Below are 19672 nucleotides of genomic sequence, written 5' to 3' on the forward strand. Positions count from 1 at the left end.
GCCTTCCCAAGACACAGAACTTCTCTTTTCCTTGAGATGTAGATTAAGCCTTTCTTTAACTAAGACAGGGATTTCCCCTTCCAATCACTGACCTAAGAATTTGTGGAACCCACCTATAACCTACAAGCCCCCCCTTCTACATGTCCCGCCTTTGTGGGCCAGACCAATGGGAAATCTTTTAATTAAATGTTGTGTGTCAATCTCAAGAGCAAATAAAAGGAAGCTCTGTACATGATCACCCCGAGAAAAGGCATGTATGCCTCTTCTCCGGGCCTAGGTCACTCACAGTTGGCTTGGAAATAAACCGCATTAATTATTAATTATTAATTTTACAGTTGGTTATATTTTTTCCGTCGACAATAGGATATTGATTCCAAGAAGTCAAGAAGGATAAAAACTTATAATAAATAACTATAGCTCCTATAGCTCACAATGCCAAATGCTTACCCTGGTGACAGATACTATTTCATTTAAATGGTAAGTGTTACCTTATTCAATAGGCATAACAATAATTTGAGCTAAGTATTATTATCCCATATTAATGATGACAAAACTGAAGTTCAAAGATAATAATTGGCTTATTTTAGGTCAAACAGGCTTGTGAATGGCAGAGTGGCAGAGTCAGAATATGAACCCAAGTCATCATAACGATGCCATTTCAGGTGGCTTACGCTGTCCCAACATATTAGCATGCTGTCAAACATCATTCCTAGTTTCTTGGGATGAAAGAAAGCAAAACAAAACAAAAACAAAAACAAAAAAACAAACAAAAATACAAAAACAACTTTATTCAGTGAAATTCCTATGGTTGTATATAAAAATAGACACCAAGGAATTTGATTGTAATAGAAAGAAAATCCCCAAATCTCACTTGAGCCAGTTGTTCCAGTCTCTTTCCCCATCATATTTCAATACCTTTCTCAATTGTCTGGATACAATTGTAAAGAAATAGTTAATAAGTGGCAAATAGCATTTTGAGTTCTTTCTTTGCATTTCATGCAAATGTGGGGAACAAGGAACAAACAGCCCAAATCGCAACAGATTTCTGGAGAGGAAGAGGATCATCTGCAAGATAGCATAAATCAGCTGGAATAATTAGAGGGTGACTAGCCCTTTATTTGTTTAGGCTGGAGGCTACTCCAGGTTGGCGGTTTGTGATCTACTCTGGGTCAAAGCAGAAGCCAGTGGTCAAAAGGGAAAAAGATTCTGCATATTCTGTTTCTGAAAGTTCTGTTTGAACAGCAGCCTTATATCCTACTAGGTCAGAAATTTCAGTGGGATTCACCTCAAGCTCCAAATTAGTAAATACATCACAATTGATCACAAGAAAAGAAACACAGAAGGGAACCAGCAGTTAGCATAATGGCTATGTCCCTGGATTCCCACGTAGTCGACCGCAGTTCACGTCCCAGACCCGGTGGCTTAAAACTCATGCCGGGCGCGTGTGCGTGCGTGCCCAAGATCCCAAGAGGAGAATGGAGAAGGGTTTGCGGCATGTTCATCCCCCCGGGGGGTGATTTCTTGCTTTCTGTCTCTATGTCTCTCTCTCTCTGTCTGGCGAGCGTACGCGCCCTATAGCAAAAACCTCTCCAAAAAAAAAAAAAAAAAGAAAAGAGGGCCAGCAGGTGGCATGGTGGTTACAGTGTTGGAATTTCCACATGGCTGGCTATGGTTTGAGTCCCGGACCTGGTGGCTTGCTTTCTCACTCTCCCTCTCGCTCTCTGTCTTTCTCTGGCAAAACTCATGTGAAAAATAATATTAACAATAATAATAAATAAATAATTATTTTAAAAAAAGGAAAAGAAACACAGGAGAGACCTTGCACTTTAGGAACCTATTTAAATGATTTATACAAATTAAATTAGCTTCAGGGCCAATTATTGAGCACACATTTGGTGAGATAGCTCTAAATTTCTATCCAGGGCACTTTATAGCTAAGTCTCTTCATCAGTGCAAGCCACTTCCTTCTGATCTTTTCCTACCTGTCCACACCTCAGATTATTTCATTAAAGGATAATGTATGAGCACACCTTTTTCTAGATCTGTAATCTTGCCTGGAATGCATAAATTCCCTCTTCAAATCTTTACTGCCCCACCCTTCTGTTTTCTTATTCCACCTCTCCACCAGCAGTCTGCTTTCTTAAGTCCTTTGCTCCTTTTCTAACTGACACACATTCACCCCACCCAGGTACCTTGAGGGCATTCTACTTCCTCTTTGGCATCAGTGTAAAAGCTGACATTTGTTTACAAATAAAGCCATCACTTTTCAGCCTGAAAATGAGCTCATACTGCTCCAGGCAGAGACTATGGATTTCTCAAACCTGAAATCCTCTACTTTCTTTTAAAAAATCAACTTTATTGAGACAAAATTAACATAAAGTAAAATTGATCAATTTTAAGTATACAGTTCTATTCATCTTAAAAATGTATATGCCAGAATAGTTTTGCCCCTAAGCAAAATATAAAACATAACGTTATCCCTGAAGGTATCCTCATCTCTCTTTAAAGTCAAATCCCCACCCTAACCCCTACTTTTGAGCAGCCACTAGTCTGTTTATCATTATAAAATAGTGTATCTGTTTTAGAACTTCAAATATATGAAATCATATAATATTTACTTTCTTTAATCTGGAGTATGGAAATTTATCCATTCTGCTATGTACACCAGTTTGTTCTTTATTTCTGTTCATTTTGATTTATTGGGACTTTTTAGGCTACCTGTATTTTTTATAGAACATAACACAATTTGTCTATTCTCTGCTGATGAACTATCAGTTTATAGAGATTGTGGACAGAAATAGCCAACTCTGTAAAAATAATAAAGTGGTTTATTTGTAAGCTGAATACAAGTGACCTAGACCCAGAGAGGAGGCAAAACATGCCTTTCTTGGGTGATCAGGTACAGGGGTTCCTTTTATTTGATTTTGAGAGTGAGAGAAGAGTTTGGAATTTAGTGAAGAGTTTTTCCATTGGTCTGGCCCAAAAAGGCAGGACAGGTAGAAGCAGGGGCTTGCAGGTTATAGGTTGGTTTTACAGTTTTTAGGTTGGTGGTTGTAAAAGGAAGGTTCCTGAGATCAGAAAAGAATGTACTTTAACAGAGATGAGGAGGCTTAATAACATCACAAAGATACCATGACAGGGACAAAATAATAGGAAGAATTCTGTTATCAATAGGTCAAAATGGTCTGTTAATGTTTCTGGGTGTGACTCCCTCCAGGCCCTCTGGAAAAGAAACAAGTCTTTTATGGTCATACACAAAATACCAAGATAGGAAATTTCTCGAGTTATAGGGTAGATATACATTTATTTTGACAAGAAACTGTAAAAACTTTTCCCCAAAGAGTAATTACAGTTTTACATTCCTATCTATAATATATGACATTGCTTCATGTCATCACTAACACTTGACAGTGTTACACTTTTTGATTTTAGTCATTCTAGTGAGCATACTTTTTTTTAAGAGAGATTTTTGCTATTGGTTATGACCAAATAGCAAAAAGAGAGACAGAGAAAGACAGAAAGTGAGAAATCATCAACCCCCCCCCCCCCCGGGGGAAGGACCCCATTCGCATTGCAATCCTTTCTTCATTTTCCTCTTGAGATTTTGGGCATGCACAAACGTACCTAGCATGAATTTTAAGCTATCAGGTATGGGACTTGAACTGTGGTCAACTACATGGTTGTCCATTGACATTGCCTTTATGCCATTTGCTGGCTCCTGAGCATTTTTATATCATTCTGTGGACAGAAGTCTAACTACTTTTCCTATTTTCCAAAATCTTTTCAAAAGGGACAGGAGAAGTCATGCCCACAAACATTAACAGACCATTTATTTTCTATGAACAGAATTCTTCCTACCTCCTGTTCCTGGCATAGTATCTTTCAGATGTATATTTCAACCAATTACAGTATATTCTTATGCTTATCTCTTCCCAAGACACAGAGCTTCCCTTTTCCTTAAGGTGTAGATTAAGCCTTTCTTTAACTAAAACGCAGATCTTCCCTTCCAATCACCAGCCTAAGAATTGTGGAACCCACCTATAACCTACAAGCCACCCCCCCCAGCTTCTACATGTCCCACCTTTTTGAGCCAGACCAATGGAAAATCTTTTCACTAAATGTTGTCTGTCAACCTCAAAAACAAATAAAAAGAACCTCTCTACATGATCACCCGAGAAAAGCATGTATGCCTCTTCTCTGGGCCTAGGTCACTCATATTTGGCTTGTAAATAAACCACATTAATTATTAATTATTAATTTTAAAGTTGGTTATTTTTTTGGTCAACAATTCTGTCTTTAATTTATACTTCCTCAAGTGCTGAGTATATTATGAATCTTTTCATGTGCTCATTGGTCATTCATATATCTTCGAAGCAGGCGAGACTTCATCTTGGAAGAGCAACTCCATCTTGGGGAAGCGTCTCCATTATAAGCTGTTAAATTCCTATGACTGATAACTCAGGGCTGGTAGCTGTCTAAGGTTTCTGCCCTCCAGCAAACTCACTGACCCTCCCTGGAGCTACAGGGTAACCTGAAAACCTTGAGTGGGTTAGTAACTTGAATGGATTAGTACCTTGAATAGATTAGATTTCCTGCTTCTCTGACTTCTCCCTTTGGCACTGTGTAGGGAAAAAAAAAATCCAATCCACACCCTGAGACCTTCTGTTCCCAACTCCCCCAGAAAAGATCATGTCTAACTCCCAGTAGGGGCTGGAGATTTTGAGTGTTAACTCCTCTGTGCCTGCTGGTGTAATAAACAGTTCTCCTAATCTCTCTGAGTGCTACTTTCCATTCCTCTGCATCTGGTTTTCTGCAACATTTTATTTGTAAATTGTTCAAAAATCTTTTGTGCTGCTTCTTTTTTATTAGTTTGCTTATCTTCCTAATATTGAGTTGTAAGAATTCTTTATATACTCTGGGAGCTAGTATTTAGTGAAATATATGTATCTTGAATATGTTATTCTAATCTAGGACCTACAATTTTATTTTCTTATGGTATATTTTAATATCAGAAGTTTTTTGTTTCTGTGAAGTCCAATTTAGCATTTTTTTCTTTTGGTAAGTGTATTTTTGCTTAAGAAATCAAAGTCACAAAGACTGTATTTTTATAAAAATTTTAAAACTTTAGCTTTTATACTTGGGTGCATGATCCATTTCAAGTTAATTTGTGTGTATGGTGAGAGAAAAAGATTAATTTCCCCCAATTTGCATATTCATTTGATCCAGTCCTATTCATTGAAAAGAATGGCATATCTATATTGAATTCATTTAACACCTCTAAGAATCAATTGAGTAGGTCTGGCAGGTGATGTGGTGGTTAAAAGCAGTGGGCTCCCATGTGGCTGACTGCGGTTTGAGTCCCGGACTGGGTGGCTTGCTATCTCTCTCTCTCTCTCTCTGGTCAAATTGAAAAATAGTGATAATAAATAAATAAATAGATTGATGATTCTTTTAAAAAATGCTAAATTGAGTACATATGAGTGCAAGTATCTCTTCATTTTATTCCGTTTCATTGATCTTACTTGCCAATACCACACTATCTTGATTACTGTAGGTTTATAATAATTCTTAATGTAAAGTAATATAAGTCTTCCTACTTTTTTCTTCCTTTTTACAATTGCTTTGGCTATTTTAGGTTCTTTGCATTTCGACAATAATGGTAAAAACAGCTTATCAGTTCACAAGAATTCTGTTGAACTTTGGAATAAATTACATTGAATCCATTGATCAATTTGGGGATAACTGACAGTTTACAAAATTAAGTCTTTTAGTCATGAGGAAGGCATATTTCTCCATTTTTACAGGTCTCTTACTTTCAGGAATGGTTTGTCATTTTCAGTATATAGGTCAAATGCATATTTTGGAAAATTTATCTCTAAATATTTTATGCATATTAAATGGAATTACTTATACAATTTTATTTTCTAGATATTTATTTTTAGTGTATAGAAATACATTTAGTTTTTCTATAAATTGACCTTAGATCATTGTATGTAATATATCATTATTCTCCATTTTTTTAGAGTAATTTTTGCTATTGGATGTGTGCACTCTCTGGAGAGACAGAGACAGAGAGATAGAAAGTGAGAAATAACCTCCCATGGGTGATGACCATACCTCAATCCCTTTTCTTCTCAGGATCTTGGGCACACATAGACATGTGCCTGGTGTGAATTTTAAGTTGCCGGGTCTGAGATTGAACCGTGGTTGACTGCATGGGAGTATAGCAACATAACATTATGCCATCTGCTGGTCCCTCCAGTTTCCTTTAAAAATAATTTCTGTGTTTGGATTTTAGCTATTTGACTATGATGTGTATGAGTGTGGCTTTCTTTATGATTACTGTGCTGGGGTTTGCTTAGGTCTTGGAGATGCAGCTTGTTTTTTACTAAATTTAAGAAACTTTTTTTTTTTTTGGAGAGGCTTTTGCTATAGGGCGTGTGTGCTCGTCAGACAGACAGAGAGAGACATTAGAGACAGAAAGCGAGAAATCACCCCCCGGGGGGAAGGTCATGCCGCAATCCCTTCTCCTCCATTCTCCTCTCGGGATCTTGGGCACGCACACACACGCGCCTGGCGTGAGTTTTAAGCCACCGGGTCTAGGACGCGAACCGCGGTCGACTACGTGGGAGTCCAGCGACATAGCCATTACGCTAACTGCTGGTTCCCTAAGCATTATTTCTTGATGCTCATTTTCTCTCTGCTTCCTCTGGGAATCTAAGTAGATTGAGAACTTTGTATTATCTCACAAGTTACTAAGGCTCTTAATTAAACTTTAATATTTTTCTATCAGGTTCTGAAGTTAGTAATTCCTATGAATTTATCTTCAAAGTTCCTGATTCCTTCTTCTGTCAAGTCTAATTTCCTGATAAACTCTTCCAATGAATTTTTTCATTTCACAGAGCTTTTTTATTTCAAAGAATTATTTTATTTAACTTTATTTATTTATTTTATTTTAATTTGACCAGAGAGGGACAGAGAGAGAGGGGGTAGTGAGTGTGTGTGTGCATGCCGGACGCATGCACACGCGTCCGGCATGAGTTTAAGTCACTGGGTCTGGGACTCCAACCACAGTTTACTATATGGGAGTCCAGTGACATAGCCATTATGCCAACTGCTGGTCCCACCATATTTTCTTTTATGTCTCTGATTTTTTAGCTCTTTTTATTATATTTAATCACATGTACATCTTTACTGCATATAAAATGGTCTTTCCCAGCATGAATACAGTGCATATTAGACAAGATAAAGAGAATATCAAAAAAATTATGATCAACAGATAACTTTTCACTTTTGTGTTTGATAAATATTTTTTTCTGATCCCCTTTCTTCCACTCCCTATTACCCACCCCATCTTATACTGTCTCTTGTAATAACAGCTATGCTCGCTGCTGTTTTACCTACCAATCTCTGTTTCTGCCAGAGAGTGCAGGCATTTGGTAGATATTAAATGGGGACATACAATGTCTCTCTTTCACAGTGTGACTTCCATATTTGTTGTTCACTTTGTATCAAATGTCAAAGTCTCATTGTCTGTTATGGCTGAGTAATATTCCATAGTGTATACGTGCTACATTTTTTTCAATCCATTCATCTGTTCTTGGACAGCTGGGTTGATTCCATGTCTTAGCAATTGTGAAAAATGATGCAATGAACATGGATATGCAAGTGCTTTTCTGACTGTTTCCTTGTTTCCTCTACTTTGGGTAGATACCTAGGAGTGTAATTCCTAGGTTGTATGGTAGTTCTATTTATAGGTTTTTGAGGAACCTCAATATTGTTCTCCACAGGGTCTGTACTAATTTATATTCCCAGCAACAGTGTAAGATGTTTTCCTTTTTACCCCAGCATTGCCAGCACTTATTATTCTTTACATTTTTTGTTTGTTTTTGGAGAGGTTTTTGCTATAGGGAGCGTGTGCTTCCCAGAAAGACAGAGACAGAAAGTGATAAATCACTCCCCACGAGAATGGCCATGCCGCAATCCCCTCTCCTCCATTCTCTCAGGATCCTGGGCATGCACACACATGCACTCAGCATGAGTTTTAAGCCACCAGGTCCAGGACTTGAACTGTAGCACATGGGATTCCAGCAACATAGCCATTATGCCATCTGTTGGTCCTCATTCTGTACATTTTTAACATTAGCATTTTGACTGGGATTAAGAGGTATCACATTGTGATTTTGATTGGCATTTCTCTTATGATAAGAGACAAACATATTTTGATATGCTTTTTGGCTGTTCATATATCATCCTTGGATAGTTGTCTGTTCGGTCATTTGCTGATTTTTTAATTGGATTGATTTTTTTTTTTTTTTTGGTGGGGGGAAGCTTCTTGAGTTCCCTGTAGATTCTGGTTATCAGTCCCTTATCTGAAGCGTAGTTTGCAAATCTATTCTCCCATTCTGCTGGTTGTCCCTTCACTCTAATTGTTTCTTTTGCTGTGCTTTTCGCCTGTTGTAGTCCCACTTGTCTATTTTTGAGGTTATTGTTTGTGCTTTCAGGGTCTTATTTAAAGTCTTTGCCTACTCTGATGTCTTAAAAGATTTCCCCTGTGTTTTCTACAATTAGTTTTATATTTTGAGGTTTTATGTTTAGATCTTTGATCTATTTTGAGTTCATTTTTTTTTTGGAGAGGTTTTTGCTATAGGGCGCGTGTGCTCACCAGACAGACAGAGAGAGACAGAGAGATAGAAAGCGATAAATCCCCCCCCCCAAGGGGGGATGGCCATGCCACAATCCCTTCTCCTCCATTCTCCTCTCAGGATCTTGGACACGTACGCACACGTGCCCGACATGAGTTTAAGCCACCAGGTCCAGGAATCAAACCGTGGTCGACCACGTGGAAGTCCAGCGACATAGCCATTATGCTAACTGCTGGTACATTGAGTTCATTTTTTAATGATGAGAGATAGGAATCCAGTTTCAGTTTCCTGCAAGAGAACATACAGTTTTTCCAGCACGATTTGCTGTAGAGATTGTCTTTTTGCCAACTGGTTTATCTTGTGCCCTTTGTCAACAAGCAGTTGGCTGTATGTTTGGGGGTTTATTCTTGTGTTCTCTATTCTGTTCCACTAGTCTACATACCTGTTTTTGTGCCAGTATCATGGTATTTTTATCATCACAGCTTTGTAGTAAATTTTGAGGTCAGGAAGTGAGATCCCTCCTACTTTATTCTTTTTGCATAGCATTGTTTGGGTGATACAGGGCATTTTATGATTCTAGGCAAATATTTATTTTCTATTTCTGTGAGGAATCTCTGGTAATTTGATTAGAATTTCATTAAATTTGTAAATTACTTTTGTTAGAATTGACATTTTATGTGTATTAATTCTTCCAATCAAGGAACATGGAATGTCTTTCCACTTTCACATATCATTTTCTACTTCTTTAAATTTTTCATATTTTTCTTTGCAGAGATTGTTAAATTATTTGATTATATTTATTCCTGGATATCTTATTTTTTATGATTATTATAAATGGTATTACTTTCTTCCATTTCTACCTCAGTCTATTCACTGCTGGCATGTAAAACTGTTATAAATTTTTAATGTTGATTTTGTATCCTGCCACATTACTGTATTGATTTATCACATCTAGGAGTTGTTCTGTGGAATTTTTTTTTGTATTGTCTACATACATAATCATGTCATCTGCAAATAGAGATAATTTCACTTCTGCATTTCCTATTTGAATTAATTTTATTTGACTCTCGTGTGCGATTGCATTGGCTAGGACTTCCAGTACTATGTTGAAAAGAGTGGAGAAAGGGGGCAGCCTTGTCTTGTTTTTAATAGAAAAGCTTTCAGCTTTTCCCCATTCAGTATGATGGCTTGTCAAATATGGCTTTTATTGTATTGAGGAATGTTCTTTCTATGTCAGTTTTGCTGACAGTCTTAATCATGAAAGGATGTTGTATTTTATTAAACACTTTTCCTGCACTGATTGATAGGATCATATAGTTTTTATCTTTCTTTTTGCTAATGTGATATATTACATTTATTATTTCATGTATGTTGAACCAACCTTACATCCCTGGAATAAAGCCGACATGATCATAGTGTAAATCTTTTTAATGTATTATTGCATATGATTTGCTAGAATCTTGTTGAGAATTTTTGCATCTGTATTCATCATGGATGTTGGTCTGTAGTTTTTCTTTTTTTTTGGAGAGGTTTTTCGCTATAGGGCGCGTGCACTCCCCAGACAGAGAGAGATAGAGAGACAGAAAGCGAGAAATCAACCCCCAGGGGGGATGATGGTCATGCCACAACCCCTTTTCTCCATTCTCCTCTCAGGATCTTGGGCACGCACGCACACGCGCCCGGTGTGAGTTTTAAGCCACCAGGTCCGGGACGTGAACCGCAGTTGACTACGTGAGAGTCCAGCGACATAGCCATTACGCTAACTGCTGGTTCCCTGTAGTTTTCCTTTTTTTTGTTATGTCCTTGTCTGATTTTTATATCAGGATTGTGAAGTTTTCTTAGAATGAATTTGAGAGCATTTCTTTTTTTTTTTTTTAATCTTTAGAAATACTTTGAATATAATTGGAGTTAGCTCCTCTTTAAAATTTGTAGAATTCAGGAATGAAGTTATCAAGAACTATGCTTTTCTTTGTTGGGAGATTATTAATTATCTATTTAATCTTTTTTTATGCCTGGAATTATTTTCTTTTTATTGCCTTTTATTAATATTTTGCACCCATCTACATCAATCCAGAAATACTTAGTATCCTGCACAAATGTAAGAGGCTCTTTATCTTTTTCTTGTGACCAACTGAGTAACTTCTCCACAAAAATCTTTCTAAGGATTTCTCTACAACTCAGTATAAACTTTAATTATAATTACAATTATGTATTTTAAATTCAAAACTGAGATTAATGAGACTCATTCAGAATAAGTTGTTTACAAGGCTGGTTAGTAGAAAGGAAAATAATTTTTCATGAAGCAAAATACTGTTTCATCATTTACGAAGTAAAATTAATATACAATCCAACTAAACTGTTTTTCATGATGCCCATACAACAGGATGCTTTTATCACCAGCTTTTCATTTTCATAAGACAAACATCGTGGTAGCCAGAAATTGTTGCTCCTTAAAACTTCAGAGTGGGCCTCCTCTGACAGGTAGTGACCCCCACTCATTGTTAAGCTGCTAGTCAGTGACATCTAGTTTCATTCAACACTCAGGACACTGGTAAAATGGTCCAATTTTAAAGAAGTGACTTTCTAATAAATATTCTTTCTCATGCTTTGCAATCTTCTTGTATACCTTAGTATCTTCAAGTAACTGCTTCCACATACCACTGGAAGCCAGCACTATCGTTCCTGCAGCACACCAAGCAACTCGCCAATCTCGATTCAAAAGCTATTGATTTAATCTTATTACTTGTTATGGGTCTATTCAGGCTTTGTATGTCTTCTTGATTCAATCTTGATAGATTATATGTATCCAGAAATTTGTCTATCTCCTCTAGGTTTTCTTGTTTGTTGGTAAATTGTCTATCACTTGTTCTATTCTTCTAGGATCTTTTATATTTCTGTTCTGTCATGATGTTGCTTGTTTTGTTGCTGATTTAATTTATCTGCTTCCTTTCTCTCTTCTTGATTAGTCTAGCTAATAATATGCCAATTTTATCTTCTCTAAGAACCAATTTTTGGTTTCATTTATTTTCTCTGTAGTTGTTTTATTCTCTATTTCATTTATTTCTGCTTGAATCTAGTTATTATTTTCTCCTGGTATGTAATTGTTTTTGTGTTTTCAGTTCTCTAAGATGTGTTGTCAGGTTGTTTATTTGCCACCTTTCGATTTCGTTCTTGTGAGCACTAATTGCTATGAACTTCCTTCTTATGACTGCTTTTGCTGTGTCACATATGTTATGGAAGTATGTGTGATCATTATCATTGGTTCAGTGAATCTTTTGATCTAATTCTTAATTTCTTTAGTGGTTATGAAATCATTCAGGAGTAATTTATTTAGTGTGTTTATATATTTTCAAGGGTCCTTTCTACAGTTAATTTTAAGTTAAATTCCACTGTGGTCAGAAAAGAGGCTAGATATAGTTTCTATACCTTTGAATTTTTAAAGACTTGTTTTGTGCCCTATTCTGTGGTCAAACTTTGAAAATGTTCCATATAGGGGCTGAGAAGAATGTGTATTTTGTGGCGGTTGGGTCAAAGATCTATAGATGTCTTTCAAGTCTATTTGATTTATGGTTTCATTTAGATCCTGTATCTCTTTGTTTATTTGTTGTCTAGGAGATCTATCTAGAAGAGAAAATGAGGGTGTTGAGAGTCCCAATGATTATTGTGTTGCAATCTATCTCTCCCTTTAGATCTAGCAATCATTCTTTCACATATTTGGGTGCTCCAGTGTTGGGTGCATAGATATTTATAAGTGTTTGAATATAGTTTTAATAGCTGCTTTAAAATACTTGTATTTCAGGGCTAGCAAGTGGCATGGTGGTTAAGGGCACTGGATTTCCACATGCTGACCATGATTCGAGTCCTGGACCTGTGACTTGCTTTTTCACTTTCCCTGTCTCTCTCTCTCTCTCACTCTGTCCCTCTCTGATCAAATTAAAATAAATAAATGAATAAATAAGTAAAGTTGAATAAAATAATTCTTAAAAAAATACTTGTATTTTAATTCCCAAATCTGGGTATCTAAGATTATCTTTATACTGATAACATTTTTATTGATTCAGGATCATATTTCCTTCTTTGCATATAAACAAAAGTTCTGAATGTGTGGCTAGGTATTTTGGAGGATACATTGTAAGTAATTAGTTTTGCATGTTGTCTTCCTTTAAATAATGTTGTGTTTTGTTTCAGCAGTCAGATACTTGCAGTTTCTACTATTTTGTAAAGGTTCCACTATAGGCTTTGTTAGGTGGTTTTAGAGTGGCTATACTCCTGAAGCACATATTTTTTCTTAATTTATGGCATTTGTGTTGTCTTAGCCAAATTCTGGGACTATTATTGTGGTCTATCCACCATGGCTGTGGTGGAACTCCCAATGTTTTTGAGAATTGTGTAATTTCTAGAAATTGCCCCACTCTCAACCCCATAACAGTGTCTTACTGCTAGATCTTGCGCAGTCGGGTCCTGCAACTCTTGACTAATGATTTATAGGAAGACTTAACAGAGTCAGCTGTGAACCATGTTGCACAACTTTCTCCTCTCCGGTGTTCCTGTGCTGACCTCCAGTGCCTGTCTTTTCAGCTCAACAAGAATATCATGGTCTGCTTGGGTTCAACTTCCCTGTGTCTTATTCTAGAAATCATCTCAAGGCAGAAAACTGACATAAATGTATGTTTTCCTTTTTTGAGTGGTCACTTTGTATGTTTTCCTCTTCTCAGTCGTCAAAGTTTTGCATGCCCATTTTCTGAATACTTTAAAACAGTTGTTTTACATTATGTCCACTTTTATGTTAGGTCGTCGGGAAAGTCATGAGGTATTTTTTTCTATGCAAAAATGCCCCATGAGTTTCCCAATGACACAATAGTATTTTTTTATTGCAAGAGGGCATGTTTGTTATTAGTTACCTCAACATAAACAAAAGCAGACATCTCCGTACTTTCTTATGCTTCAGTAAATTTGTTTGCCATTATTATTATTATTTTTCTTGATAACTTTTTATAAATTAGGAGATGCTAAATAAATGAATGAGGACCTGAACTCAGGCTATTTAGCTCTAAATTCCACACGTTTTCATTTATGAAACTTTCTAGTTTGTGTGCCAAAGAATTTTTGTCTTACTCATTATATTGCTAGTAGAAATACCTGAGACTGGGTGATTTATGAGGGAACAGAGTTTTTTATTTTTGACTAATGATTCTGGAAGCTAGAAAGTCCAAAAAAATAGTGCTGGCAATTGGTAAGTCTATGTCACAACATAGCTGACAGAAGCAGAGGGGTTTGTGGGTACATGCAGGGAGAGCAACCTAAAGACAGTCATCTTCCTTCTTTTGGGTAGTCAGAAAAGTCATGACATACTTGTTCTATGTTTTTCTATGCAAAAATGCATCATGACTTTTGCCACAACCCAGTATTACAACCTGTTCTTGCAAAATTCTAACCTTTTTTGTGAGAGCTTGAATTTACATGGCCTTATGAAAGACAGGATTAATCCATTTATGAGGCTAATACCTCCATGATCTAAACAGCATCCACTATTTCCGAAATATTACACTGGTGACCAAATTCCAAAACATATTGATCCTCTTGTAATTATTGAAAATAATGGTATTTTAGTCAAAAATCTTTATTTGAATTGTAACACCATTTTACTCCTATCTCTTTGCTTGTAGGCTGTCAGCAGGACCTGAAGACTTCACTATCTTAATATCCTTTGTAAATACTGAAACATCCATAGGTGTTGTTACAAATGGTTTAGTAGCAATCAGCCATTTTATATAGACTAGAAGAGACATTAGTAATTATTTATAAGAACTCTATTTTTTGAAGAATATAGAGTAGAAAATAAAACCAATAATCTGTTTAAAGTCAAATATCTAGAAAATATAAAAACCAAGTATTGAAATAATTTTCTCTCTTGTTCTTACCACAGACTCATATGCCTTTATGACTGCTTAGAGTCAAATTCTTTTTTATTTTTTTAAGAGAGATTTTTGCTATAGGGGATGTGCACTTATTGGAGAGACAGAGAGAGACAGAAAGTGAGACATCACACCCCAGGGAGGATGGCCATGCCATAATTCTTTCTCCTCCATTTTCCTCTTGGAATTTTGGGCATGCAAGTACATGTGCCTGTGTGAGTTTTAAGTCACCAGGTCTGGGACTTGAGCTGCAGTTGCTGGAAATATAACCATTACTCCATCTGCTGGTCCCTAGAGTCAGATTCTGGAAGAATGGAGCTTAGGACAGCTACCTAGGAAAATATATAGCATTTTACATTCATATTTACTCCATATTTTTGAAAAGAGAATGACAATATTTGTAAAATTTAATCATCCTCTAGTCTGGTCATCTTCTGAGAAGTTTTTGTTTCTCATTCTGAGAAGAATGGCTAGGTCTGAGCAGGAGATTTCGTCATACTACAAGAATATGAGAAGTGAGCCATACTTCCTTGCAGGACGTAATTCCTTCTCAATAGAGTGATGACATAGCAGTGGGATGAAGTGCTGAAATTTACTTGTACTCAAGGGATTTTCAATCGAAACAAAATCATCCTGTTTCCTACATTTCAGTTTTAAAAGCTACAGCTGGTATTATTTATTTCAAAACTTTTCTAAGAATCTGGCAAAATGATCTATGAGAACTGTCATGAAATAATGAGGTTGACTTTACTGGAGATTTCTTCCACTTAATCTTTAGACATTCAGATATCAGAATCATATGTGTAAATATATCATAACTGCTCTTGATCCTAATTTCAATTATTTCCCATTGTTTTATAGGCGTATTTCCCAAACCTTGCTATAATTTGTGTATCTTCTAGAATTTCCTTTTTTTTTTTTCTACCTTCTATTCAGGAAAATGAAGACTACATTTTCATACACTTGAGTTTGACATTAGATACCTGCCAAAATTACTTCAACACTTCTAAGTTTTGAATGTGGTTGGCTGACACAAAGTGGATGTCCAGATAGATTTCCTGTCTCAAAAAATCAAATCCAAAGAAGAGTTTATAAATTTTCTTTCCATTTTGACTTTCTATCAGTAATGAAAAAGATACAGGGTTTTTATCAACTTGACAAGCTATACCTAATTATGTCTCAATTTCCAATAGTAGATTCATACAAATAATCTAATGAGAGACTGCCTTGGATAGCATATAGTATCTCATAATGTTAGTCCTAAAATGTCATCTCCTAACCTCCTAAGCCGAAATGATGAATGCCCATTTACATCATTGTACTTCCCGACCTTCAAATACAGAAGAATAAATGTGAGGTTGCCAAAGATGTATAGATTGAATTATCTACTACGATAGCAAGAACGATGATAATAGTAGTGGTTTACATTTATTATGTGCCATACATGGTTCTAGGCACTTTACATGAATGCATTATTTTAGTCCTTACAATGATTCTATGAAATAGGTGTCATTATTTTATTTTTACAGATGAAGAAATTCTGTCACATAGATGTTAAGTCACCTGCACAAGGTCATAGAACTGGTTATAAGGCTAAGCCAAGATTGTACCTAAGCAGACTGCCTCTAGAATCATGCTCCTAATCATTAAGAAGGAGTAATAAGCATCCATTGTATATCCATGCCTGTATCAAAACTATGACTTGCCTTTTAATTAAACATGCTAACAAGAATTTAAACTATACAAATACTTTTTTTTTGAGAGGTTTTTCGCTATAGGGTGCGTGCGCTCACTGGAAAGACAGAGAGCGACAGAGAGATAGAAAGTGAGAAATCACCCCCCAAGGGGGATGGCCACGCCGCAATCCCTTCTCCTCCATTCTCCTCTCAGGATCTTGGGCACGCACGCACATGTGCCCGGCGTGAGTTTAAGTCACTGAGTTTGGGACTTGAACTGCAATTGACTACATGGGAGTCCAGTGACATAGCCATTATGCTAACTGCTGGTCCCTACAAATACTTTTAAAAACCAGTGAGAAATTGTAAGTCTTTCTTTTAAGCTATGAATGGCTCCTTGGGTTTTGTTTAATTACTTTAATAGAAAGCAGATGTAGCAAGATTGAGTGGCTAGTAACCTAACTTCTGGCCCCAGTTCTGTTATTCATTAGTCTTGTACCTAATCACACTAGAAGGGAGTTTCTTCGCTTGTAACTTAAACACATATTGAGCACTGAGTATGTGCCAGGCACTGTATTTGGTATTATAGAAATAGTGACTAACAAGATAGATAATTGTTATGACCACTGAGAATGTTAAACTAGACAATCCCTTAGGATCTCTTCCAGAACTAAGCATAATCAAGGCCAACAGTATTCTAGATGCATTTTATACCAGAAAAGTGATGATTAAATAGCCACCTAATGGACAATAAAATGTTTTTCAAGCCTTGACTAAAAACTGACTCAGAACTGAACTGCCTCCTGACCACAAGACTCACAGTTGTTAATGCAAATGCTAATGCATCTCTGAGTTGCTAATGCAATAACTACCTCCAGGGAAAGACTGCTGAACTGTATCCTTCCTGCTCAGTGAAGGCCCTGGAACAAAAAAGACCTTAATGATATTTATGCTCTCCTCCTTTCTCTCTGATTTCTGACTTGGCGAACAGTTTCCTTTACTCACAGGGATTTGTAGTTTTAAAGAATAGGGGAAATAGGACCAAGAAAAAAAAATGTAGTGACCAAAATGTTGAAATAAGTGGGCAAACAGGAGTCATGTTGCTGAAAATCCACCTGTACTGACTGTCAATAGAGGATTCAAAGCTTGGACTCAACTGACCCCCCCACGTCTTCATTCAAACCAAGTCATTCAGGAGGAACGTGACATGTATGGCCTAGTCTCTTACTTCCTCTTTTTTCTTGAGTGTGAGCCTGCCTACAGATATCCCTATTTTATTCTATTCCTCCAAAGCATAAGTTTTAGGGTAGGTCCCCCTCATGAGTACATTGCATCTGATGTGCGATAGTTAGACATATATGACTAAACATACAATTCATCTTCAGAAGTGGCTAAAGCTAGAGATAGAGCTAGAGATGCAGGCAAGGGTCATACCTTGGATGACAATGTCTTCCCACTGATTATGTCCTTGAAAGCAAGTATCAGACTGACTAAAAACTCCCGGTTTTATTTGGTTTTGTCATCACTCTGTGTAAAAGAAGAATTGGAATGCCATTTTTTTTTTCTATTTCACACCTATATACTCATTCATGTAATCATACACTATCACATCATCTGTTCATATCCCCGCATTTTACAGATGAGAAAACTAAGACCTAGAAAAGTAAAGTGATGTGACCACAATCACTCTGTTTATTAGAAGCAGAGTGGATATTGTGGTTTCCCAAAATAGTAAGTCTTATATTGGGAAAAGGACAGCCGCAGAGTTAGGTGTAATTTAACTAATTTCTATGAATACTTATTCAGAAGTTATTTTTCTAACTATGATGAAAATTCATCTACCGTAGGTGCTCCACAGTATAGCATCACATTTTGGTGGGGAAAAATAACAGAGAAAATTTGATGGCTTTGAAAATTAGGTGTGGTCACTAAAATAGAGCAGCTGGGTTTTTTGTTTGTTTGTTTGCCAGAGACTGTGTGTGCTTGCCAAAGAGAGACAGAGACAGAGACAGAGAGAGAGATGGAGAGGAAGAAAGCACACCCTGTGGGTCACAGTCATGCCACAATCCCTTGTTTTTCAATTCTCTACCTGGCTGGGATTTGAGGCATGCAGGCATATGAATCTGATATATTTTTCAAGTCACCAGGGTCAGGATTTGAACCTCATGGTTGACTATGTGGGATTTGGCTCCCTTAACCACCAGGGCTTAGGGCCAGCTCAGAGACCAACTACTGGGTTGTTAGAAAAGTCATGATGCATTTTTGCATAAAAAAACATCATTACTTTTCCCATGACCCAATATTTCAGATGAAAAAAAAACCCCACTAAATATTCTGTACAGAACAAGATTTAATGGTCTGAATATCTGAGCCCCTGATTCATGCTAAATGAAAATGTACCAGCTTGCGTCATGTTTACTCATACTGAATTACCAGAAGATGAACCAAAGGACTGATTTCTTAGCACTGAGTCATGAACAATATCATATGCTGGATTCTTGGGGCAAGTATCACACAACTCTCTAGTTACAAGCAAAGTAAGAGACCCTGAGGTGTCAGCTTTACAAGGGCAGATGAAATGTGCAGCAAGTGTAGACAACTCAGCCATTCTTGGAAAAGTAACTCAGGTAATGTGAATGGCCCAATTTCAACCTACTAGTAACCAATATCTTTCTCTGCTTCACTGAGTGAGAAATCCCATTTTTCATCCGTGTTTTGCCTTATTTTTTAATCTACCCTCCATCTGCAACTTGGACTTGAACTCCATTCTCATTTCAGCTGCACTAGATTGAGTAAAATGATTGAAAATCCTCAAGCCCTTGAGCAGAGGCATTCTCCAGATCCATATGACTCTTCAAGCTGTTCGGTTAACTATTGCTAACTCACTCTATTTATTTTTGTCCCATTCTCTATTCCATTTTTTAAAAAATTATTATCCATTTCTCACTTTGCTTAGTTCCAAGTGTTTCTTTTCATTTTTTATTAAGTGTACCAACTAAATCTAAACACCCAGTTTTGTCCCAGCCTCAATATTTTTACACATTAACAAATGCAGCCATATTCCTTAAATTGAATCCTCAGAAGTGAACATCCTTTCTTCCCCAAAATTCAGCAAAGATATAGTTAAGAGGGAGTCCTTTTGCATGCATTCAAGAGCCCAATACTGAGGAGATGCTGATAGCAGCTAGATAGTAATACAAATAGAACTGTGCTAGCAATAGTTTGTTTGCCCAGGTTTCCTTGGGAGCTTTTTGATGAACTAGCATCCTTCTGAACTTGGCCTTAAGATTTGAATTAACCTTATTCACAGACCTTGAAGACAAGATAGAACACCATAAAATATCAGCTGAAGGCAATTTACTTCAATTGCTCTGTTTGGTTCCATTCAATTGACTGTCTTTGGAGTTGGATAACACTAACTGTTGAGCACTAGCGT

General features: G+C 36.7%; 1 pseudogene; it reads right to left on the reverse strand.

The window, feature by feature from the left end:
• Positions 1 to 18844, reverse strand: part of LOC102470457 (PIH1 domain-containing protein 2-like) — an 82973-nt pseudogene extending 64129 nt beyond the window's left edge.
• Positions 18845 to 19672: the final 828 nt, after the last annotated feature.

Source organism: Tupaia chinensis, unplaced genomic scaffold, assembly GCF_000334495.1.
Source record: "Tupaia chinensis unplaced genomic scaffold, TupChi_1.0 Scaffold148768_1, whole genome shotgun sequence".
NCBI lineage: Eukaryota > Metazoa > Chordata > Mammalia > Scandentia > Tupaiidae > Tupaia > Tupaia belangeri.